The following is a 26,538-nucleotide window of genomic DNA, read 5'->3' as shown; positions in this document are numbered from 1 at the left end:
GATTATCTTGCAGCTGTTACAGTTCCCCCACAAAAATCTATCAACCACATTGAACCATGCCAGTTTCGGCGATAAATGTCATCCCTTCAAGCAACGCTCTTCTCTTCTTAATCCCTCTCATCTTCCTCACTTCTTTTCTATCTACAGTTTAATGGTTTTTTATTATTTTTCATAGGCTATCTCATCTGTGTCCACGTTAAATTCTCTGCTGTTCAGTTCTTCAATGAACTCTTCCTTTCTTTGCAGCTTCCTTTGCATTTCTATTACGAAACTTTGGAGTTTCTATAATCCGCAGGCTTTCGTGAATTTTATACTCGTACAACTTCAGAAACTCAAATATTTGGTCATTATTTCATTTACTGCTGTTTCCCATTATTTTTACGTTCCCAGTAGAACTGAAAAATAATCAGCTGTTAATTTAACGGTCTTAAAACAACTGTTAATTTAAATTCCCGCTCCTTTCTCCTTGAATTCAAGTTATCAAGTGACGTTCACACTTTTCAAGTGTCCTTTCAAGTCAAGTAAAAAGTAGAAAGGGATCCAACTTCACTTGAAACTTGAATTCAAGCCGTTAATTGATTTCAAGTCAACTTGAAACATAGTTCACACTTTTCAAGTTAGTCTTTTCAAATGACTTGAATTCAAGTTACTTGAAAAGTGTGAACGAGGCTTAAGATTTCCACGTGGTGCCGCCCACGCAACCTGCGCGAGATGACAAGACCATGCGTCAACTACAGTGGAACGGTTTTCTATAACGTCCATAATTCCTGGAACGCAAACCCTCTAACATTTGTTATCATATCGGGCCATTCAACTTCCGACAAAGGATTTGTAAATATGCTTAACTGTGCATATAATAACTAGCTATAGTCACAATTCAGATGCTGTAGTGATCAGACTCGTAGTGGGTCGTTTAAAACTGTTAAAGTTATTATGGCCTCGATAGATGCTGTACCAAGCGAAGAAGCTGGCCCTTCTTTCGAGAGAACTCCGGTCAAGTAATAGGATTCTTTTTTTATAAGAGGTTTGTTGGAATAAAATTCCTTAAATACTGCTTAGGTATCGAGTCATTAGACCTATAGCTGAATTAAGTTGTGATAGGAACGTGGCAATGCTGCGGTTTGAATTACAACACTATAATGTGTCTGTTGTTAACTTAAGGAAAGGGAATGGCACATAACTTTAGACTCACCTATCTATTCCAAGTTACACCCGTCTTCTTCAGGAGCGGATTCGAAGAATTCGGTTGCCTCGTACAGTATCTTCTGAAAATGGACAGATCAAAGTAGTGCTTCATTTTTATTATTAGTAAATCAGTAGCGGCCCGTGCAGGAAAACTATCTTAACTCTTTTAAATAACCAACCAAAGGAGTAAAAGTAAACAAACTCTATATATATATATATATATATATATATATATATATATACACGGAGTTTCAAAAATACGGGACATAATTTCAGGTATGTATTTCCCACATGTAGACAATCAAAATAGTTCATTACAACATGTGTCCGGAAATGCTTCATTTCCGAGTTATGGCCTTCACAACATTGAAATTCACCGGAACGTTTTTCTTTCCGCAGGTCGTTGTCATTACAGAAGATGTTCAAAATGTCCACCTCCTGCTTGAATACAGACCTCACATCGATGTCTCATTCACCTGCGAACACGATCCCAAACTCCAGGAGTATTGCGTATGTCCTCAGAACATGCCACAATTCGATTCCGAAGGGATTCCAAATCAGGCACCGGAGACGAATAAACCAATGATTTTAAATGGCCCCACAAGTAGAAATAGAGAGGGTTCAGATCAGGTGAGCGTGGAGGCCAAGCAATTGGGCCACCTCTACCTATCCATCGATCAGGAAACCTTCGATCCAAGTACCGGCGAGCCGTACGACTGAAGTGTGCAGGAGCGCCATCATGCAAGAAGTGAATGTGTTGGCGATTGATCAGTGGAGTGTCTTCTAAAACATGAGGTATGGTGTTTTCCAGGAAGTTTGTTACGCCTGCCCCGTAAGTCTGTTTACAAGTACATGGGGTCCAACTAATCGATCACCAATGATACCGGCCCACATGTTGAGGGAGAACCGCACCTGGTGATGAGATGGAACAGTTGCACGTGGGTTTTCATACGCCCATACATGCTGATTGTGGAAATTTGTTATGCCATCTCGTGTGAACTGTGCTTCATCTGTAAATAATACTAAAGCAGGAAAGTTCGGATTTACACCACACTGCTGCAAGAACCACTGACAGAACCTAACTCGTGCAGGGTAATCTGCTGGTGACAGGGCCTGTACACGTTGCAAATGATAAGAATACAATTGATACTCTTTCAACAGTCTCCAGACAGTCGTATGAGGAACATTGACTTGCAACGCTACCCTTCGTGTGCTGATAGAAGGAGTCATGTTCACAGCCTCCAGAATCTCCTCCTGTACTTCTGGAGTTGTAGATCTTGGTCATCCCCTTCCCAAACCAGGAGAGTTAAATTTTCCATACTCGCACAGACGGTAATGGAGACGTACAAATGTCTTCCGATCTGGACATTGTCGCTTTGGGTACCTCTCCTGGTACAAACGACGAGCCAGCGCAGCATTGCCGTCCGCCTTACCGTACATGAAGTGTATCTCTGCCAGCTCTTGATTTGAATACATGTCGCACAGTCTAACGCCTACACAACACTGAATGTAACCTTCGCCTCGGAATGAACTGTCAAAGTGCCCTCTTAATGTCTCCTTCGACAACAACGACCTGCAGAAAGAAAAACGTTCCGGTGAATTTCAATGTTGTGAAGGCCATAACTCGGAAATAAAGCATTTCCGGACACATGTAATGAACTATTTTGATTGTCTACATGTGGGAAATACATACCTGAAATTATGCCCCGTATTTTTAAACACCCTGTATATATATATATATATATATATATATATATATATATATATATATATATATATATATATATATATATAGAAGCTATTATGAATATAATACTCGTCGAAAAAAAAATTATACGTCGCTTGTGTGTTTTTGTATTGTGTATTGATGTACGTGTCTTAAGTTGTTAAAGTGTTTATTTACGTAATAATGGTAAACTTTAAGTACTTGGGTCATCTCAAAGTAACCAATATTGGAGTGCAGAAAATCCTAATTTACGAAATTCCACTACATGATAAACGTTTTTGTATGATATATTGTTATTATTATTATTATTATTATTATTATTATTATTATTATTAACTCAAATAATAAGAGTCAGTTTTCTTCGGTGATACAATTAACTCTGAAAGATACAAACAAATATCGAATCCATTTATTGATATTGCGTCAAATGTTTTATCTATGGACTGGTCGAGTTGATACGAGAATGGCCTGATAGCACGCATTCCGTCTTAGCTCAGCAGTTGTGAGACCACGCATGTCGTCTCAGCTGTAAACGCGTGGCTTCCTACCCTGAAGGTCTTTCTGCAAGTAGATTATATAGATGTCTGACATACAAACATTTTCAAGGAGATAGGAGTGAGATGGATAAGCTCTGAGTGGTTTTTAAGCCTCAGAGTTAACGATCACCAGATACACAGACCATCCCCGAATAGTAGACAGTCCGGAACTGACGCCATGGCCACGCATGCTATAGTTCGTGTCATATTTAAAAATCCTTCACCTATATAATCAACTCGAGATATTAATAATAGAAGATGTGCTTAAGGTGAACCGTAACAACTTCCGATTTCATTTTCAAGGAATACAAGAAAGGCATATAATTGACTTTGAGTGTATTATGGCTTTAAATGAGACAACGCTGCCACATCTTATGGATAATTATGACCTCTGCCTTGTATGCGCTTTGTAAAGGATGAGATAAGACAAGACAGAAAGAAGTGGCAACTCCGTGAGAGCAAGAGTACTCACTGCAAATGTGTCTCTTACTCCTGTGTCAAGCAAACACTGATGCGGCGTTGTCAACTTCAGTTTGCAGAAATACACTAAACACTTAAAAAAAACACTAAATATGGCATAAAACTCACTAGATTTTTAGATGTATATTACATATTTAAAATAGTAGTAATAGGCTATAAATAATTGTTAAACACTTACCAAAACTAAAAAAGAAGAGATTCTACATAATCATTATCATCTTCTTTTTCTTCAATTTCAGCCACAGTTTTGAAAGTTGAAGCACCTGCAGTTTCTGGTCGCATGTTTTCATTGTTCCGATTTTTTTTACAATGTGTTCAGGCAAGTCAAAATCATGGCAACATTTACCTCACCGTGTTAGTGCAGCCTTAACTGTCAAAATTGACCGTGATATCTTTATCCCCATTCTATTTCTAATTTTGGTTTTAATTATATTCGTCTGGCTAAATAGCCTTTATACTTCTGCATTTGACCACGGAAGACAGAGCATGGAAAGTGCGAACTTAGCTTATTCTTTGAATGGGTTCATATCTTAAGCATCTTTGTACTGAAAAACTTCACACCAAAAATCGCTGTTAAAACATGGTGTGGCGTCTCCATATTCTATGTATGATTCGGGGCTTCCTCTTCACTACAGACGCGAGGAATATTAACACAGGACAAAGTCGAGTTTAGTTATTTGAAGAAAAAACAAATTCCCACTGATCTGATCGCGAAAAAAAAAAGAAACTAGATTTCCCACTGCCCACCGTTCAATAATTTTTCCCCACCGATAGAGAGAGAAAAAAAACTAGATTTAGTGGGAAAACCACCGTGTTGGCAACGCTGCACTGATGATGATGTATAGTATCCTCGTCCAATTAACACCCAGTCGCTGTCAAAGCGGACGTTTTCCTTTGAAGAGATAAGATAAGAGTTTATTGATTGGGCCTTCTCAGATACCGTACCAATCACAAGAAGCTGTAACCATGTCTACCAATAATGCGTTAGCATTTTCAAATGACGTGCTCATGTTAACTTCATGTGGAGTATAAAAAAAGTTTGTCATATCGCGAGCTGATCGATGACAACAAAAAAGCTAGTAACTGGAATTTCAATTTTAATTCATTAAAATACATTCAGTGTGAAAAGGGGTGGTAAAAATCAGTGTATATATCGGTAATTATCAGCAGGTATAATCATTACAACAAAACCCTGACAGCTCCGCTTGACGTTACATGTATTGATGCGTGCAAAATTTGTCGGTAAGGAACTAAATGACCGCGGCGACCATAAGAAATATAGTTTTTTTTTTTTTTAACATAGCACATACTACAGCGAGTCTCGCCGCAAGACGTCCTTCGTCTAGCATCGAGAACATTCGGTGCACTATTGTGAACGTTTCACAGAGAAACATCTGGCTTCATTGAACTTTAATGAAACTAAAGCTCCATTTTATGTTATGTATGAATCGATCGATATGAAGTGAAGGAGAGTATTGGTGGAAACGGTGGAACTCCAGGGAAAAACCCTATCCACGAGTATCAATATTTTTGTTATTGTTTCATCTGTAATAATTTCTACTCTTGGGATAAACTGTGTAACTTACTGTACCTTAACCGAGACAATGCGCGTTGCGTAACCGTGACATTGCAAGATCATCCAGCAGATTACGTTACAGATAGCAGATACCGAGTGCATTCAGATAAATATAGCGAGTCTTGCTGTCGCGTGCAAAACAGACACGACGCACGCATCACGTGTCGCACAGTGTACAACTTGCTTTTATTTTTCTGTTTCCGAAACTGAAGTTTAACAAAGTTAGATCACATAACGCTCGAAAGTTATCTGTGCTTGATCAGTCCTTCGTATCCATTGAGGCTTTGGATAATATTCTGAAATGATTAACAGATGTGACTCATCTCTCGGTTAGCGTGTGGGACAGGTTTGATGGCTTCGTGCAAGCTCATTTGGCTAATACATATTAAATTATCTGAGAATAACACGAAATATATATATTTTTTATTATTTTCAACAAAGTCTATTTTACGTGTGTATTACAGTAATGCATGGTCACTGATGTCGCACGTCACGTGGCTGCTTGGTTCCCAACACGTGCGCTGAGCTATTTTATTAATTCCCGTCTGCATACTGGAAACTGTAGGAAATGTAAACTGAGCTCTTTATGCCAGGCAAGCCGGAAACTAGACTAATTCATCCTGTTGACATATGACTTGTGTCGCATGTTACCATGGCAATGCATGTAGTATAAGTTTCGAGATCTATCAGTATGTGTCTGTCCCTTCAATTTAACAACGCTCTCTACTAAATTAATATACGGTGTAAAGTTCTTTAAAGAGGAAACCTTGTTACGAAGATTCTTTTCGGGTATTTGGGCCATGTGATATACATACCGAGTGTTCATTCAAAACTTCCCAACTTGAATAATTTTAGATGGGCAGGGGACAATATTTCAAGGAAAAACACAGAGATTTTTCGAGGAGGAAGTTAAAAACCACTGCAGATTGAATTTTCCGTTCCACTCCTTCACCCACTTTTGAATTTCAAATTGCACCCTATATATTCGGACATAATTTTAAAAAGGATCCGCCTACAAAAAAAAATCACTTCATTCTGTTCTGAAATAGAGCGAGAAATGTATCATTTAATGAATAACAATAATAAAATTATAGGGTTAAAATAAATACAACCCATTTATAACAAATGATAACAGAAGCAGAATCACAATAGTTCACGGCCTACTGATAAATACGCAAAAATCCTACACACGCAATACGACAGATGTTAAAGCGTGTTAAATGAACTTAAAAAAAAAAGCAAACAAAGAAAAAGAACCGTCAGACAATTCCACAAGAGGAACTCCAGTCATACCAGCGAAAAAAAGAGAATTGTTTTCTAGTACACATAGTAATAACACAGTATCTTCATAATACTGTTTAATATCATTCGTTAAAAAATTTTAAATTATGGTTTATTTAACGACGCTCGCAACTGCCGAGGTTATATCAGCCTCGCCGGTGTATCGGAATTTTGTCCCGTAGGAGTTCTTTTACATGCCGGTAAATCTACTGATATGGGCCTGTCGCATTTAAGCATACTTAAATGCCATCGATCTGGGCCAGGATCGAACACAGAAAACCAGCGCTATACGACTACGCTACTCAGGCCGACTTTATTGAATTAAATGTTCTGATTATATCAAATGGGTGGACTTCATTAATTTTTTTTCTGGTAAATGGATAGGGTTTATTATCGGTTTTAAAATTGTGTGCCTGAAGATAGGGGGTGCAATTTGAAATTAAAAAGTGGATGTGGGGGTGAAGGGGTGGAACAGAATATTCAATCAACAGTGGTTTTAAACGTTCCACTCGAAAACTAAATCGACGTGTTTTTCCTTAAAATCGTGTTCCCTACATATCTAAAATTATTCAAGGTACGAGATTTTTTATATGAACATACTGTATGTAATAAACATGTGTCTACATTTTTCTAGAACATTGCAAATACACAAAACCTCGCTCTAAAGCCTCAAATCATAGTTAGAAGAAGCCTTGTTCGTCCACTCTCATTTTTAAAATTAATTACATTAAACAATAGAGAATTTTCGCTTAAGGAAAGACACATAACCGATGTTCTACGCATGCGTCACATTATCGCTACCAGAAATCCTGATACGGTGATACGACAATCCCATTCGTTTATCGTGAGCAGAATGACACAGGAAAAGCTACGTTTAAATGTAAACGATAACTTAATATTAATGCGTGAAGTAATTGCAATTAATCTCTATGAAAACTTGAATCTGTGGAAAGATATTCATGAGAAAACAGTGCTGCAGCTGGAAAACCTTTCTCACTGCGAGACATGAAAGAGCATATGGATCATTTTATCAAAGTATGGCGGAAACCTGACACTGCAAATTTGCGGAAGTATAAATATAAAATGTAATTATTTCCTACATTAAAGACAAGATTGGTTTACAAAGCAAGAAACAAAATATCTTCACAACAATTCAACAAATAATCTTAGCTTATCACATTATGTATATTTAGTTTAATATATGACGTAAACATGGATTAATTTTAGTGATGGTAGATTTTTGGAATCACGATAAATGCTAAATGTACCAAATGCTGTCAAAATAAGTAATTTTATGTTTAAAGGCATATTAAGTATATTACTACAGTTTTTAATCGCCGATAAAATTCGAAATTGAACACAAAATGTACTATGTATGTGTTTCTTCCATTTTCCTTGTCTTTATCGTATTCGATGACAGATAATAATTGGGCAACAACTATTTTATGGCAAAGACCGCTATTGTAGGCCTACTTACCGTATTCGGTCTCACATGATATTAGTGTTTACGGTAAAAAGAAACACATTATGGTAAAAAAAGATTCTCCAATAATTTTTATGCGTTAACGTTAAAGCTAATTACAGCTCAATAAATTACCTCCCTCCCATGGTGCACCAGGCTTCAAAGGTCGATCTCAGGACGTTTCGGCTAGGGAATCTGCAAAGTGATTTCTTTTGTTTGAACCACTAATCAACAACAGGTGGGGACCGTCTGCTGTGGGTCAGCGTGACATTATAACTCGCTCTGTGTGAAAGAAGATAATGAGTGGGCGGGCGTAGGTAGATCAGCTCAGACGTTTTCTTGCTTTTTGTGAGTATATTGAATTCTAAAATTAAACCGTTGTATGCAGTGCGTCCAATCGATCCAGTTTCCCACCTTCACAGCCCGCCTGCTCATCCTTATGTAACAGCTGTTTCGTAACTTGGTGACTGGCCGGATTAGACTAATACATTTTGCTTCTTCGCCGTTGTCATCCACCGTTTGGATTGTACATATAGTAGGTAAGAATGTCTGATCACGTGTTCGCTGACGTAATCTCGGGGCCACGAGTCGGACTCGCAATCCTAGATTTCTTTCGGTCTTGGGTTCGAACCCCTCTTTGACCGATTACCTTCTCTTACCTCAGAAGACAGAAGGAATTCAGTCCAAAATTTCCATTTTGAGATTAATGTTTTACTTTGTACAGTAGTGGCAAAAAAAAACCGGACCGACCGTTGTAGCTGATTTCAGAGCCTTGTTCACTTAGAGCACGATATACTGGTAACTAAGACTTTCGTGGTTCGAATCCTGCCTGGGAAGGAAACGTTTTTTTGGTCCTTATTCAAATTTATGTCCAATACTTTTCGATTGCAGGATATTTAACTACATAATTAACTTATTATTCCCAGAACATGAATTTTACAAGCAATCGAAAAGTATTGGGAATAAATTTGAATAAGGAACAAAAAAAAGTTTCCTTCCCAGGCAGGATTCGAACCACGAAAGTCTTAGTTACCAGTTTATCGTGCTCTGGAGTGAACAAGGCTCTGAAATCAGTTACAACGGTCGATCCGTTTTTTTTTTTTTTTTTGCCACTACTGTACACAGCTTTATACTTACTTCCTTACTGCAATTCGAGGATAGTCTATAGTAAAATCGTTTAATTAATATTCTATCGGCAGGGTTTGTGTTGGATATCCTCTTGAGTCCTGAGACATTTGTTGTTTTATTTTTAAATAAATCAGTATAATTCTACACTTAGAAAAGAAGTCACTGACATGAGGAAAATTGCTGAAAAAATTCTGCAGGTTACACTGAGGGCACAAATGCAGGTATGTTTACTATACTTATATCATAATCATGTATGGAGTATGATATAGTATAGTATACTATACACTCAGGACTCAGGGGGTTAAACCTTTTTTGCATGCATAGATATTTGTAATGTCAAGCATTGTTGTAATGTTGTGGTTGTAAAGATTGTACTGTACTCCAACCACGAGAAAGTCTCCAGGGAATGAGACGCAGCGGGGTGATGCTGTGAATAATTATTGATGTCATAAGATCACACATGTGGGTACTCGTATCTCTATTGGCTATCTCTCAAAGCACAAACGATAACACTGATATACACATTTTTATACTACCCCAGTTACAAAATTAGATCACAGTTAATTTTCTGGTCTTTTAATCCCTCCATAAAGGAAATAACATATGCAAGAGAACGCATGTTTTTAAACTGACATTATAACGGTAATATTATCTATCTACTTCACTCCAATAGATGACGCAGTAGTAAGCACATTCCTTTCACGGTTTATCTCCTGGTTGGAGAACAGTACCTAGTTCTATTATTTTCATACCAATATAAATACTTTTATTTCTACCACCACCATCCACAGTGAATACGTTTTAAGCTGTAAGGTGGCTTTTAATTAAGTTTATTAACTTTTTTGTCGTTACCAATCAACTCGAGATATGACCACGTAGAGTAGATATCAGAACGTCAATTACAAATTCTAACGCATTATTGGTAGACATATGTTACCACCCTTGTGATTGGAACGGCATCTTAGAAGGCCTAGTCAGTAAACAAATTCTTATCTTATCTCTTCAAAGGAAAACGTCAGGTGCGTTTTTTTTAAACAAGAACTAAAGCGCTGCAGCAAGACCGGTCTTTTATTACATTTGCTTCACCGTCGCTCCAGCAACCGTGCAGCAAATCAAAACATCGCTTTACGAGTTTGCTGCACGATCCATCATGGCGGAATGCATGTTTTGGTCTTTTGCAACGTTTATTTTTGTTAAAATCGTTTAGTAATAATAATTCAATGTCATTATCATGGAAGTCGAAATTATTTAACATCTTCGATTCTTTTAAGGTTAAATTTATTACTGCAGTAATAGATGTCAATATTAATTGCCTCCCATTTTGCAGTCAGTTGACCTAATTGCGTTTTTTTTCGGCCCTCATTTTGCTGCAGCAAAGGCATGAAGCGTTTTACTGAAGCGCTTTAAAAAAACGCACGGGTCGTCTTTCACACCGGCTGGGTATTAATTGAACGCTCGGACTGTACCAACATAAAAACAAACATGAAATCCTATATATGAATCAACCATAACCTAAAAATCCATGTTTTTGGCGCTTACTTCCCTTTGTCTTCTGACGAAAGTACTAGGGCTCTTTCCGAGACTTTCCTAAACTAGGCAACTGTCATGCAATTGGTGGCGAATCATCTGTCTGTCATCAATTCCACCGACGTGCTAGGTAACCTCGCAGTTGACGACCAGTAAAAATAGCTACAGTATCACCAGCATAATGGCTGTGATCATTACTATCATTACACAGAATTCTCGTCCTCACTGCTTGAGCGCGTGCTCGTCCGGAGAGGAGAAACAAGTTTCTCTTCCAGTCGAATACAAGGATAAAGTTGATATTGACCACTTGTCTTTTTTCACCTGTGGCCCTGTTGTACTGACGGCGGCGTTGCCCTGGTGATGCCGTCCAGTACGAGTTACGACGCAGTTCTTCGATCTGTATACACTTTGCTCGTTTTTGTGTTGCAGGAACGTGCGTTCCTTCGGACCACGGTGGTGCCATTCAGTCCAGCAGCCTTCGATCTGGTGAGTACTGTACGTTTATTGTTGCTACCATCATCATCATCATCATCATCATCATCATCATCACTATAAATTATTCGGTTGCGATGTGCGCATACTTGTATGCAAAGGACTGTTAAAAGCTTGAAGCTCGCGGCGCAGATGTCTGTTGTCCATGTGACGTCATTTGTTAGGCAGATTCACAGTGTCCTGCTGACTCCTACCAAGTACTGGGTGTTCATTTCAAAGTGTCATGACGTCACTGTTGTGAGTCAGCGATTTGAAGCGAGTTTCAGCTCTTATGTCAGAGAAGTTGCCTATTAATCAAGGCGTTCAATCTGAACTTGAAAACTTGTACGGTATGACTTGAACGTCGTAGCAACATATGGCGGTCTGTACGGTCTGTGTGCTACCATAACCTCTTTCGAACTGTGTTTTGCTCGGGTAAGTCGTACGCAGGGTATTTGTTATCATCGGTTGCGTACGGCAACATTCCACAATACAAGTCAAATGCTCCGTGTCCATGTTGACCGTCGAAGTTAATGTCAACAAATACTGTACGTAAGTATTCGTCTTAACCCTCTCCCCATATCCCGACAGTATGAAAAAAACTCACCCCAGTACGTGTTTCCAAACAATTCACATTCCTGCCACTACCGGCGTTACCGTACGTATCGGTAAGTACTCTTCAGAATGAACGCCGTACTTGCTAGGCAACTTCTCTTGCACATAGGTAATATGCCTCTGCGGAAGTGTAGGAAGATTGAATTGTCTAGGCTAATCGGCTAGCCACATGACGTCATACAGCGAGCCATGACACACTTTGAACTGAACACGCAGTATATAATGTAGAAAGTTGGAAGTTTTTGGAAGGATAATTAGCCTGTATCTTTCCATTTTCTGATCTCCTCCCTGATAATATGTAGAGTGTCGTTAGAAGTATGAATGAAAGAAGTTGAGAAATGAGAGGAGAAACAATTAAAGGTACATGACTCCGCAAGGGAATTTGGAGCTGAGAGAGAAAGTCTCTATGTGAGCTCCAAGCCTTTTGACCACTTGTCTCACAATAATGTTGAAGAGGGGGAGAAGCCGAAGATACACGTAACATATCTGCCACGTGAGAGGAAGGAATGTCCCGTTCCACGACTGAACAGCAGGACATAATCGCCGAAGATGTTAAAAGCCTGGGGAGAGTATTACGCCGCAGTCAGTGCCAATGTCAATGGGGAAATGGGAGGAGAAACGTTTAAAAGACGTCCTTTCCAGGGAATTTGGAGCTGAGAAAAAATGAATATGTGAGCTCCAAACCTGCTGACCATTTGTCTCACTCCGAGTTTCGCCGAAAATGGACGTAACCTAATAGCTATCACATGAGGTGGGGGAGAAGCACGACAGAACAGCCGAAGATGTTGAAAGCCTGTACATCGAGTGGGACGATTGGGAAGCCGCTGTCCTCGCAGGAGAAGGGATTCGAACCATTGCACTGTGCGAGTAATACTCGAGTAAACTCGCCGAGTACCGAAGGCAATATGCGAAAGGCAAGGCTCAGATTCACAAGACTTTAATTTGGAACAATGCCAAAAATTGTGTAGGAATGGGTGTTTATTTTATTTTATAGGTTATTTTACGACGCTTTATCAACATCTCAGGTTATTTAGCGTCTGAATGAGATGAAGGTGATAATGCCTGTGAAATGAGTCCGGGGTCCAGCATCGAAAGTTACCCAGCATTTGCTCATATTGGGTTGAGAGAAAACACCGGAAAAAAACCTCAACCAAATAACTTGCCCCGACCGGGAATCGAACCCGGGCCACCTGGTTTCGTGGCCAGACGCGCTAACCGTTACTCCACAGTTGTGGACGGAATGGGTGTGTAGGTCGGTGGTCATATGTTTTTGAGCTTTTTCCGACATTTGTCTTAACGCTTTAGGAAAACCATGGAAAACCACAGACAGGATGAATTGTCTCAGTTTAGGACACTAGTCAATTAATTAGCTGTCAGATGACCCTAATAAAATTTGGCCCGAAGTTCCAGAGTTAATATTGTGGGGAAGAGTGGGTGTTCTTACCATGGGGGAAAAGGAATGAATGTCCCTGGTTTATAAGATTGGTTAGGAGTGGGACATGTTTGTCATCCTTTTTCTTGATCTTCATCTAGGATCATAACCACTACAGTATATTATCACTAAACTAACGCCAAATCTACTTACGCCGTATGGTTAATGAGTCAAGTCGAATATCTTACTTTTCGGAATAGTGAAGAATTCCTTTAGTGTCCAATCCAACGAAAGTTGAGCTTATTTTGGCGCGTAATAATTTCAAATGACAGTTGAAGAAAATGAACCAGAAACAAAAAAAAATATATATATATATCATTGGCAACATGATGACGCATATGCATTGTCGCGTATAATTACAAAGTGTCTGTCATCTCCATGACGACCGATATTTCCAACTGCCGACGCAGGGGCCCAGATAGCTGCGCATATTGCGAAGGCGGCGTCGTCATGACGCCATGACTCAGCACTGATAAGACGCCAGACATGGGAGTATTGAATCACCGAGGTGTAGCAGTAACTATTTGCTTGTTTACTCTTAATTCGTAACAGATTTTGACTATACTTGGCCTACATAAAACACGGAAACCTCAAGACCGCAACTCCGGTTCCGCAAATATAAAAAAATCTGTATCAGCAAGAAATTTTACATGTCGGTTGAAAACGAAGTTCAATATGATAGAAATGCAGAACTTATTATGAACGATACATTAAAACGAGGATTGTCGTTTGCCCTATTAATCGGGGCGCTTAATATGTTAATTTATATTTAGTAAACTAGATGAATAAATTTAAACGGATGGTCGTTTTCATTAAATTTACTTCGTAGATGTAACTTTCTAAAGATCGGTTTCACCAGAGTTCGTCAGATTTTGTTTAATGAACAACCGTGAGTGTTGTAACTTGTCGCTAAAATAATAGGTCTATCAATTTCGTCAGCAAATAATAATTGACTACTCTTTAATCTTCATTCAATACAAGATGACTCCGCATATCAACAAACATAACGCAAAATTCTTTCGCGCCCCGACAGCTGATTGATTCCTATGTTCCCATATCCTGGGAGTTATGTTGTGAGTGATGACGCAACAGTATGTCATCTTATCACACATCATATCCCTCCTCGTCCTACCTTCAAATTACATTCTTTGTTCACAGACTTAGTAATTAGTTTCTCATCTGTTTCATATAGACCTATCGTATTTCCTTTTCGTGTTTAGAAAAACAACATGTCTCCTATTAAGTCTTCAAAACTATATAACAAGTTGTGTTTTGAAACTGGAAACTAATTATAATTTTCCTGATTGATCAGCCATACTCTGCAAGTCAAGAACATTTGTGGAAAAATAATGCTTAATTTCTGGTAGGAATAAAACTGTGAAAATGGGCATTATAGAAAATACTGAAAAGGAATACACAAAACAAAAGGAATATTATTTAAAGTCCCAGGAGAAAGGATTAATTATTTCATTACAGAACATAAACCGCAAAACGTAATTAGAAGGTTGAGGGAAAGCAAAATCATATACAGAGAACGCTAAGAAAAGACGTAATGTCAGAAAGAAATGTGTTGCTTAAAATGTTAAAATGTCAATTACAGTTGCAGTGAACAAATGAGTAGCCCATTCCTATACCTAGGATAAACTGGCTTTTGTTTAATTTTGTTCAACATTTTGAACGCCACAGACGATTGCGTGATGTGAATTTGTCATTAACGAACAGATAATAGGCTATCCTCCGTTCCTCTGTAGTGAAAGATATTCGGGTCGTATATTTTCTAGATACTTCAGGACACCACCTCGGCAACGAATTATTTTTACTAGGTTCTTTAACGACTCTGTCAGAGTCCTCCAGTATGAAATTCTCCAAGGTAAAATCTGTTTCCAAAATCGTGTACTTTTTCTTTCTCTTTTCCTCATCGGTCAGCAAGTAGGCAACAATAATAATTATTTCACCATTATTACTGATTTTGTTCACAGTTCAACCAGAACAGTCTATACTTTGGCAGTCACATTCAGCTTAAAATAAAATTCGGTGCGTGCGTTAAGGGTGATGCTAGTCAGTGAACGCGCTCCACTAAAATATTGCGATTCGTGCAGCTCTTGCTGGTCGTACGGCGCAGACCAGTGAACGTTTACTTCAAAGACTGATCTGAAATATCTAGTAACCCTGATATTATCGACCGCTGTGGAGTAACGGTTAGCACGTCTGACCGTGTAACGAGCGGGCCCGGGCTCAAATCCTGGTTGGGGTTTTATCGGGGTTTTCCCTCAACCAATTGAAGCAGAATTTACTGGGTAACTTTCGACGTTGGACCTCGGACTCATTTCGCCATAATTAATTCACATATCCATACCATAACCCGGGTTAAATTCACGGTGGAGCGTGCTGTATTTTCGGCGTTCGACTATTCACAGAGTAGAAATAGTAAGCACAATAAGCCTCAGGCTGCAGTGTAAGCCTTCGGGTCCCTCCTCCGTACAAGAGAAAAAACTCTGATATTAGAGAATAGATAGATGATCGATAAAATGGTCCACACCTGTGGAGTAACGGTCAGCGCGTCTGGCCGCGAAACCAGGTGGCCCGGGTTCGAATACCGGTCGGGACAAGTAACCTGGTTGAGGTTTTTTTCCGGGGTTTTCCCTCAACCCAATACGGTGCTGGACCCGGACTCATTTCATCGGCATTATCACCATTTCATTCAGACGCTAAATAACCTAGATGTTGATACAGCGTCGTAAAATAACCCAATAAAATAAAAAAATAAAATCGATAAAATGGTTACCTGCATGCAAATATCGTATCTATTTGGGGGAAGAGACATGTTTTGCCAGCAGTATATTAATGCCATCTTCTGAAATGTCTGATATAGGCCTACATATTCCGCACATTTGAAGCTGCAAACGAGAAATACGAGTAATTAATATCTCTACAGCAATGAATCGATCAATTCTCGACGTCTTTTAATCGATCGGAAATCTTCATTGAAATATTTCATGCAGAAAATTCGAAGACATTTTATATTTACGCATCACTGCCGTCCTATCGAGTGTTATCTTTAAGTCCACCTCTTCCTGTCATATTATCTCTGTAAATGAATGATTCGCATTTAAATCAATAATGACAGAACTTGAAGATGAATATCACTATAAATACGCAATATTCGTAAAGTTTTAATGAGTTATTAGTGATATGCATCGAGTGTTTATTTATTAAAATATTTTGCAACATCTCTTATCATTACTGATTACAAAGTATTTACTACCACTACTACGAAGCGTTTTAGTTAGCGTGGAATGTTCTTCTGCCTACTACTTGAGAATTGTAACAAAGATTGCAGCATTGTCCCTTATGGGAGTTGCGTCGATGCTACCCGCAATGCATTCGTTGGTTAGTAGAAAACTTTTACAAGAGATTAGTGAAACTAATGTGGTGATATAACAGTACAGGGATTGCCCTCAACACGTACCGGCCTGATGCTAGCTCTTTGCCCATCGTCATCGAACCCGGAATTTTCTGATAAAAGTAGTCGTGCTTCGTCAGTAAAAAAGAACAATTCTGGATTCACAATCGCATTATGTACAAACTGCAGAATAAAGTCCCTTTATCATTGACTTGCTTTGAATATTTTCACCAGGAAATTTTCTCACAAATTTAAATATACACTCATGAAAATGTCTGTACTTAGCAAATTAAAGTATTCACTATTAACGTGTGCTGTTCCAGTCTGTAGTTCACGTTTTAAAGTTCATCCCTCCCTCAGATATATTACTTATTCTTCTGGTCAAGAAAAAAGTGGCGTCTTTGATGTTTTCTACTCCCCTCTACATCATAAGTTGTACAGCGGCAGGAAATAGTTTCATATACAATATACTATTTCCATTACACAACATAAAAAATTATTGAAAATTTGGCACAGGTCACATTTAACTTGCGAGACAATACTGAACAATTAGGGTAAAGGTTGGTAATATTGTGATACGAGTAATATTGTGATAGTTCTTTTTGAGAATTTATTACAATTTTACTGAACGAAAGAAGGACGTGTTTTGTGCAGAAACTTGTCCATGAACATTCTCTTAATACGTTGACGAAAAAAACCGATCTTCCTCTCGCTCAGTAAAATTGTAATAAATTCTCAAAAAGAACTATCACAATATTACTCATATTATCACAATATTACCAACCTTCACCCTACATTTGAGTCCATAATATACAATAAACCACTACAATTTGAATCTACAAATAGTTTTTTCATACCAACAAAGTCTTAACTAAGAACAACTATTTGATTGGAGTAAAAAAAGCAAATTAACTGCAAGAAAGCTCCAGAAAATGTTATATGAGTTGGGAAAATAGAATTATAGTAGTTTCTTATCATTATTTAAGATATTGTATTAAACTTTTCATCTTGTTAACCATTTGATTTCTCTGTGTTGGTGGATTTTTAGTCTATTGTAGTATATTGAAAATGGCGACAGCAACGGATGATATTTTAAATTCTCTCCTCTACATCGTCGTTGTCCTATAGAAACAAGTTTCATATTTTACCTTCGGATTCTACTGCCAGCTGATTATGATGTATTGAAAGTACCGCGCGCAGAGGACAGAGGGTGGAGAACGCAGATACCTTTTTCTTGACGTGACTAGGACTATAGAGTGGGATAAGTACAGCTTATCATTCGAATACTAGGTACCGTGTGGTAAGTACAGTATAACATTGGTCTGATCGCCAGAGTACTGGGATTAGTTAATGGACTTTATGGAGTTTCTTGACATTGGGGGCGCTCGAGATTGGAAGCCTTGGAAGTGTAATAAAAAGGGCTGATATTGACGAAGTAAATGCATTTAAGCAATAGGATTTACACGTGTATAAGTCGCGTCCATGTACGGGTCAAAAATGAACCGTACTTTACCTGCTACCGATGTTGTGCCATTTAGGCAACTTCTCTGCCTTACCTTCGTGGCGGGTAGTATATGTCCTCAGGCGCATATGACAGACTGTCCTATGGCTGCGGAGCGGGTGTAGTCGATGTGTTGTGACTAGCATAGCATAGCCAGTTAGTGTGATACCTTGATCAGGTGGCTTGGCTTTACGAGGACGTCTCTGTACACTTAGACACCGTTTGACACTTTGTGCGCCCTTATATGCGACGATTGTCCAAGTCCGACAGGTGGCCTAGGTGGCATTCGTGAATCGGACGCCGACCAGTGGGCCGTCTTGCGTCATCCCCTGATAGAGCCAGGTCCCGCGTCACGGACGAGTAGGCTGGAAAGCCCCAGGAGCCCGGAGCCTCGAGACTTCATCCCAGCATATTTTTTACTATTCCGGATGAATTTTGCATAGTTCTGTACTATCTCTGCAGTGATTTGAAGAAGCAACGTGCGCGGGGTGTGTGTGTGTGTGTGTGTGTGTGTGTGTGTGTGTGTGTGTGTGTGTGTGTGTGTGTGTGTGTGTGTGTGTGTGTGTGTGTGTGTGTGTGTGTGTGTGTGTGTGTGTGTGTGTGTGTGTGTGTGTGTGTGTGTGTGTGTGTGTGTGTGTGTGTGTGTGTGTGTGTGTGTGTGTGTGTGTGTGTGTGTGTGTGTGTGTGTGTGTGTGTGTGTGTGTGTGTGTGTGTGTGTGTGTGTGTGTGTGTGTGTGTGTGTGTGTGTGTGTGTGTGTGTGTGTGTGTGTGTGTGTGTGTGTGTGTGTGTGTGTGTGTGTGTGTGTGTGTGTGTGTGTGTGTGTGTGTGTGTGTGTGTGTGTGTGTGTGTGTGTGTGTGTGTGTGTGTGTGTGTGTGTGTGTGTGTGTGTGTGTGTGTGTGTGTGTGTGTGTGTGTGTGTGTGTGTGTGTGTGTGTGTGTGTGTGTGTGTGTGTGTGTGTGTGTGTGTGTGTGTGTGTGTGTGTGTGTGTGTGTGTGTGTGTGTGTGTGTGTGTGTGTGTGTGTGTGTGTGTGTGTGTGTGTGTGTGTGTGTGTGTGTGTGTGTGTGTGTGTGTGTGTGTGTGTGTGTGTGTGTGTGTGTGTGTGTGTGTGTGTGTGTGTGTGTGTGTGTGTGTGTGTGTGTGTGTGTGTGTGTGTGTGTGTGTGTGTGTGTGTGTGTGTGTGTGTGTGTGTGTGTGTGTGTGTGTGTGTGTGTGTGTGTGTGTGTGTGTGTGTGTGTGTGTGTGTGTGTGTGTGTGTGTGTGTGTGTGTGTGTGTGTGTGTGTGTGTGTGTGTGTGTGTGTGTGTGTGTGTGTGTGTGTGTGTGTGTGTGTGTGTGTGTGTGTGTGTGTGTGTGTGTGTGTGTGTGTGTGTGTGTGTGTGTGTGTGTGTGTGTGTGTGTGTGTGTGTGTGTGTGTGTGTGTGTGTGTGTGTGTGTGTGTGTGTGTGTGTGTGTGTGTGTGTGTGTGTGTGTGTGTGTGTGTGTGTGTGTGTGTGTGTGTGTGTGTGTGTGTGTGTGTGTGTGTGTGTGTGTGTGTGTGTGTGTGTGTGTGTGTGTGTGTGTGTGTGTGTGTGTGTGTGTGTGTGTGTGTGTGTGTGTGTGTGTGTGTGTGTGTGTGTGTGTGTGTGTGTGTGTGTGTGTGTGTGTGTGTGTGTGTGTGTGTGTGTGTGTGTGTGTGTGTGTGTGTGTGTGTGTGTGTGTGTGTGTGTGTGTGTGTGTGTGTGTGTGTGTGTGTGTGTGTGTGTGTGTGTGTGTGTGTGTGTGTGTGTGTGTGTGTGTGTGTGTGTGTGTGTGTGTGTGTGTGTGTGTGTGTGTGTGTGTGTGTGTGTGTGTCACTAAGACAAAAAAACGATTTCTTGCAGACAGATCAAAGGAAAAGATTATGTTGCTTAGTACTCGGACTTAACGGCTCAAGACGAAAAAGCGAAATTAGTGACTATCATCACGTTAATCAGCGACCCATAATTAGCCATTTTTGCAATGTTCAAACAAAATCGAGCTTCTGCAGTTCACGTACTTCCCTTTCGAGACTAAGACATTAATTATGACTGATTACTCCGATGACCGTTGCGTAGCACCGTTACACTATCCTATTCTCTATAATCTTTAGATTTACTGTCACCACTATCAGTGTCACTATCTGTACCACTTAAACGTATTATAAAGACAAGTACACTACAAATTGTTACTACTCACGGTCATTGCCACGTGACAACTAAAGTTGGTTTAAAGGAAATTTACTGTGCTGTAAAAGAGAGGTTTAGGACTTCATAAAATCCAATTTAGGATGTTTAGATGTTTATATAAAATTAATAATTTTAATTTTAGCCAGTATTTCATTTTAGGTGGAATGTCCTACACTGGCGTTCAAAGATACCTGACCCTTATTAACCCATAGTGTTCGATAAATGTTTCGTGTAAGTGTGGCTTCTTTAGTTATTACTACTATGAATAGATGGCGAAGTTAACAGTATCACCAATAGTATGTAAATATACCCGCATTATAGAATTCAAAATTTCATCTCCCTTTGATGATTGTAAAAAGCACTAGGTTTACCGGGAAACCGCTGATACTGCCAATTTTGAGTTTAATTTGTACTCAATTTACATTAACATTTTCCCCAACACTTTTTTAGCCGTCCCAATAATAGTGCCATCTATTGAGAACTAGCGGAATTATTTCAAAGTTTTTTTTTAGTTGGTTATTTAACGACGCTGTATCAACTACTAGGTTATTTAGCGTCGATGAAGTTGGTGATGTCGAGATGAGACCGAGGATTCGCCATAGATTACCTGGCATTCACCTTACGGTTGGGGAAAACCTCGGAAAAAACTCAACCAGATAATCAGCCCAAGCGGGGATCGAACCCGCGCCTGAGCGCAACTTCAGACTGCCAGGAAAGCGCCTTAACTGACTGAGCCACGCCGGTGGCTCTCTTTTATTCTAGGATGGACTTTTGCAAACGAACTTAGGAAATTGGGTAAGATCTTCTTCCCTCCTCTTCTAATACCAAAATGGGACGAACTTGCCAGATCAGTGTTTGTCTATAAGAGAATTTTTCACATAGCATTGTTTTTAGTTTTTTTTAAGCGTTATTGCATTTTTAGTGCTGATATTTTTATTTTAAATGTAAAAAAAATACTAAAAGGTGCTTTTCAGGCACAAATATAGTATTTAGGCCTTTATAGGAGTTTATGCTCGACCATGCCGAAATGTAGTAATTATACACCTGGTAGCAGTCCTTTAATGCATGTCATTAAAGTACATTTACTCATTAAAGTACAGGTGTTCAGCCAATGACAAGTCAGCTTACATGTGTTCAGCCAATGACAAGTCAGCTTTGTACCGTTATAAAACCGCAAGTATCGATTATTCTCGGATATGCAATCGAAAGAGAATTAGCGAAAAGTCACGGAGGCTGGAAATCCAATACCGTCGCAGAAGGTTATGTTCTGTTACTATAATAGAGTTAATTGTAAACAATATTCAAATAAATTCAATTTGTCATCTCGTTTTTCAATTCTAAATCAATTTTCACATTATACCAGAGTAATCTTCATCTTATTCTGTGCCAAGGTCAATGAAATTCGGCCTCGGAAAAAATCAATACTTTCGCGTCTGCGCACATCTCACAATTCAGGTCAGTTCGCACATAACCATAATTTTGATTACTTTCAAATTAGAAATATGGTCGAGCATAAAAAGTCGTATGAAACTTGCCTATAATGGTAATTAAGACGCTCGTATGAAAATTATGAAACTCGCTTGCGCTCGTTTCATAAACAATCATACTTGCGTCTTAATTACTACCATTATAGGCTCATTGCATAATGTACTATTATGGTTCATGTAGACGTTTTAGATCCTATAGAATTTTAATACCAGAATCCCGTACATGAAACGTAGAGATATTCGAATAGCATACGTGTAGGACGTAGCAAACAAAATAGATACGGAACTATAAATCCATTCCTTAGTCCTGATGTTCGTCTTTTTATAAAGTATTACAATCGGTAGCAATACGCCGAGTTGCGTCTCCCTCGTCAGTGTATTCCTGTTTTTATGAAAGATGGAGGAACATAACTTACTGCTACTTTTAAATGATGCCTGTTAAGGAGGAAGTTTATATTGAAATCAAGAAGAAAAAGGAGAGGCTGTGAGTATCATCAGATAATTGGATCCCGATGACATCAGAAATTATTTCCGAAAGCAAGTCAGAATACCACAAATGTGGTTTGTAGTGCGCCAAAGGGACGAGCCGTATCGGAGGCAGATCGCTGTTGTAGGTTTGTTGTCATCAGTTTGTGGTTAAATTACAGACCTACCAACTTTCCTACATAATGCACGAGTCAACCACAATTAGCTCACGACTTCCACTTCCTGCATTGATGCGATAATCTCTGGGATTTAGAGGTGATCGCATAACTTTCGTGTTTAATGTTATGGTTTCGTGCCATTATTATTATTATTATTATTATTATTATTATTATTATTATTATTATTATTATTAGTTTTTTATGCTTACCAATGTTTGTTCGTCCTTCCTCGTAGAAATTTATTATGGCATTTATTCTTGCTAAAAACTTATACACAAAGAAATCTTGTATGTGGTTTATTGTTCCATTTGTCCCATTGTGTAATAAATTTACAGTTCTGCGTTTTGTTACCTAGAGTCATCAAGCAACCCGCAACAGTGTAGTTGCGTATGGGGTATAGATCAGTGGCATTGAACTGCATACACACAGTTCAGGTCTGCTGTTCAGTGAGTAAGACAGCCAACATGACGAAACAAAATAAGAAACAAGTAGTCAGTGTAAATAATTTCGTTTTTACTGTGATTTATTCTATTATTGTAATTTCCACCATTTACGTGTTTGCTTGCTCGCTTGCTTCTTCGTTTGTGTGTTTGTTCTTTTGTTCGTTTATTTATTTGTTAACCTGTTCGTTTGTTTTCATTTTTTGTTTATATATTTATAGATGTGTACATATGTAAGCTGTGTCCAGTTACAACGTTGGCGTGTAAAACAAGTATTCATAATTATTTCCTACAATGTGGCGTTACAGATGGTAATACATAGAGACAAAAAGAATACAAATTTCATTTGTAAATGAACGAAAGTTGAAACATCAGGGCCGAAATATATTTCATATGCAGTATTTCAGTATTAACTCATTTTAAATTGTGAATATTAAAATTCCAGTCCTTTTAATAACTTGTCATATTATTTACTTCTGAACTATTTTTCACTTTGATAAAGATATATCTCTTTCTTTTAAAAAGTGGAATTTAAATACTCAAAAAAACTGTCAATAACAGAAAATTAATGAGCAGTCTCTCCCTCTCCCTTTCCCTGTCCTTCCCTCTCCCTTCCTCCTAATTAAGGACTCTAGAATATATTTAAAGAATAAAATATATGCTAGTAGTATGTGTTCTCCATTCAGACGAAAGAAACAAAATACGAAAGTCCTATCTTATAATTCAATTCAAATCATGAAAAAGGATAATTTAAATAAAAGTATTTGAAAATTGTTGGGAGTAGAGGCCTTTTTATTTTACAATATTATGAAATCTGGGTCGTTATTTGTAATGTAATAAAAAAGAAAGGCAATTGAAAGCTGTTTGAATGAGATTTCTACGACCAATGTCGTGAGCAACAAGAAGAGAGACTGCACAAAAATGCACATAAGAAGCATTGGCATGGAACATACACGATATTAGAAAATGTGTTCAGATAGTCAGCTCTGCTAGACGAACTGCTGAGAATGACGGTTCCCCCAGCATTACAAATTTCGTTATCACCCAAAAAAATGTGATTTAACGTAAGATGTACGAGTTTCGGTGATGTCAGATGGAGATGACAGGCCAGATTACTGTACATCTCTAAAACGCTTATGTTCGTGTACCAGTGCCAGACGAGCTACAAGCGCTGCCGTACGAGATTATACAACCGGTGCTAGACAAAGAACGCCTTGCGGTGAGACACGCTGGCATCCGAGGGATGTTCATATTAATCGAGGTAGTCTAAGTTGCGTCTCGCTGGCATGCGGGTGTGTCTGTAATATCTGGTGACCATTAGTGACCTGCCTGAGCGATTTCTGCGGTATTTTCGGGCCTACTCGGATGGTTTCCCATTCATCATACCACTGATCGGATCAACCGTATTTTGTCTGCATGCATAACTTCCGTCTCTCTCTCTCTCTCTGTACATGCATACCTAAAACAAAAAGAATGTTATATCAGACTTATACTATGGGCCTAGTTACATTAGACTATTGATTAATATATAAAACTTCATATCGTTTATTTAACGATCTGTATCAACTGCGAAGCATTGTATGTTACTCAGGAGATGAACAGCGCGAAATAAACCTTGTGGTACGAATGCGTTCATTATGTGACGCAATAGCGATACTATTCATTAACAGATATGCACACACCATCAGTTGCTGGTCATTGCTCTTGTGCTTAGGGAGTGAAAAGTGTTATCAATCGAACATTTATTAATAGAAGTTCTTAGGCCTAAATTAGTGACGTCTCGTATTGTTCGTGAGTTTTTACTACTGTATATTATTATTATTATTATTATTATTATTATTATTATTATTATTATTATTATTATTATTATTATTATTATGTTCTAAAAATATTAAGAATATGATAAAATAGCTACTAATAAAAATGTGACGAGGAATAGCCGTCAAGACAAGTTAACATTCATTGCGCTAGTCGGAGAAGCACTCTCATATGGTATTCTGGAAGATCAGTTTCCTGTAAGCAGAATTCGCAAGGAGAGTGTGGAATGTGAAGAAAGCAGTTTGACCCTGAACATAGAAATATGCAGTGCGATGACAGTGATCAGAAACGTGATTCATGACTTTCTGCGTAAATAAGTAAATAGTACCAACTTGTGCTGAGCTTCAGTGTGCCGTGAGAAAAAAATCACATTGCCATGAAGTGCTCAAACGTTAAGGCGAAAAATAAAGCGAATGGGTACTGCGTCTGTGGCTTGGCACTAGCGCGCTGGTCTTCCATTGAGATGATCAAGGTTCGATACTCAGTCAGGTAGTGAGGACAAAGGCGACTTTGCAGAGGGTTTTCTCTGAATATTTCCGTTTCTTCTTTCGTTCTACCCCCTCATTTCATCGATCATCTACAAAAGTTAAAATAATAATAATAATAATAATAATAATAATAATAATAATAATAATAATAATAATAATCATCATCATCATCATCATCATCCGAGGCACGACAGCCCATGAAGGACCATGATCGACCGACTAGCTGGCTGCTGGCCTCACGTCCACATGCCAAAGCAGAGGTGGTCGATCATCCAACCAGAATGGAGGTATCGTGTGGTTAGCACGATTATTCACCTCCTATACTGTAGAAATACCTCGTCTCTGGAATTGTTACCTAATGACGTCAGGGACTGCCGGACTTTATCACAATTCAAAATCAAATTGGAAAATTTTGTCTTATTGAATGGTTTTTAGGTATTGCTAGAAGTGTTGATTTGTGTTTTTTTTACTCTAGATTAAAATTGCAAGTTTCTTGTTTATGTTAGTTAATTAGTTAGGATACAATAATTAATTACGATACTTGATCACACATTTAAAGTTTGTGTGACTGTAACCTATGTGTATTTTTGTGTGGCTTGATTTGTTTATAGTATGATTCTTTTCTTTTTATTTCTATTATTGTATTTGTATTTCTAGTGGTGTGGAAGAGAAGGCCTGATGGCCTTAACTACACCAGAATAAATAAATAAATGATTCTCCCTGCTGTTTAGTTAAAATTATACTGGAATAAAATCTTAGGGGTAGTACGGGATTTTCAATACTGACATAAGAAGCATTTGAGGATCCGGGGCCTGAAACTAATTATGTACTCGTTTAGGGTGGGATCTGGCTGTATTGGGGCTGAGGCAGGATGGTCCATCTATCAGCATAGGGTTCACGAATGCCAGCTGGGCCATTTATCGGACTTAGTCATCACATATATAGGGCACACAATAGGCCAATGTAACTCTAGACTGAACTCACACGGACTACATCTTTGCGATTATTTTGCAGTTTTGTGTGGTTGTGCTGTCGGCAGAACCAACCACACGCGGATCCCTTTTTAGTAGTCGCTTGAAGTCCATATCGATCACAGATAACCACACCGCAAGCTTAATACCAAAATGTGTCATATGCCATCGGCAGTGAAGTA

The 26,538-nt window shown here is 38.8% G+C and overlaps 1 protein-coding gene across 2 annotated transcripts in view; it reads left to right on the top strand.

Annotated features, from left to right (window-relative positions):
* The window catches only part of LOC138703560 (oxidative stress-induced growth inhibitor 1-like), a 113,118-nt gene that overhangs the window by 33,837 nt on the left and 52,743 nt on the right, over positions 1-26,538 (top strand). For both annotated transcript variants that reach the window (XM_069831529.1, XM_069831525.1), the window contains exon 2: positions 11,331-11,387. The gene's annotated coding sequence lies outside the window, so the exon portion shown is untranslated. The remainder of the gene's footprint in view (positions 1-11,330; positions 11,388-26,538) is intronic.

This window comes from Periplaneta americana, chromosome 7 (genome assembly GCF_040183065.1).
Source record: "Periplaneta americana isolate PAMFEO1 chromosome 7, P.americana_PAMFEO1_priV1, whole genome shotgun sequence".
NCBI lineage: Eukaryota > Metazoa > Arthropoda > Insecta > Blattodea > Blattidae > Periplaneta > Periplaneta americana.
This window is presented reverse-complemented; position numbering and strand designations above follow the sequence as displayed.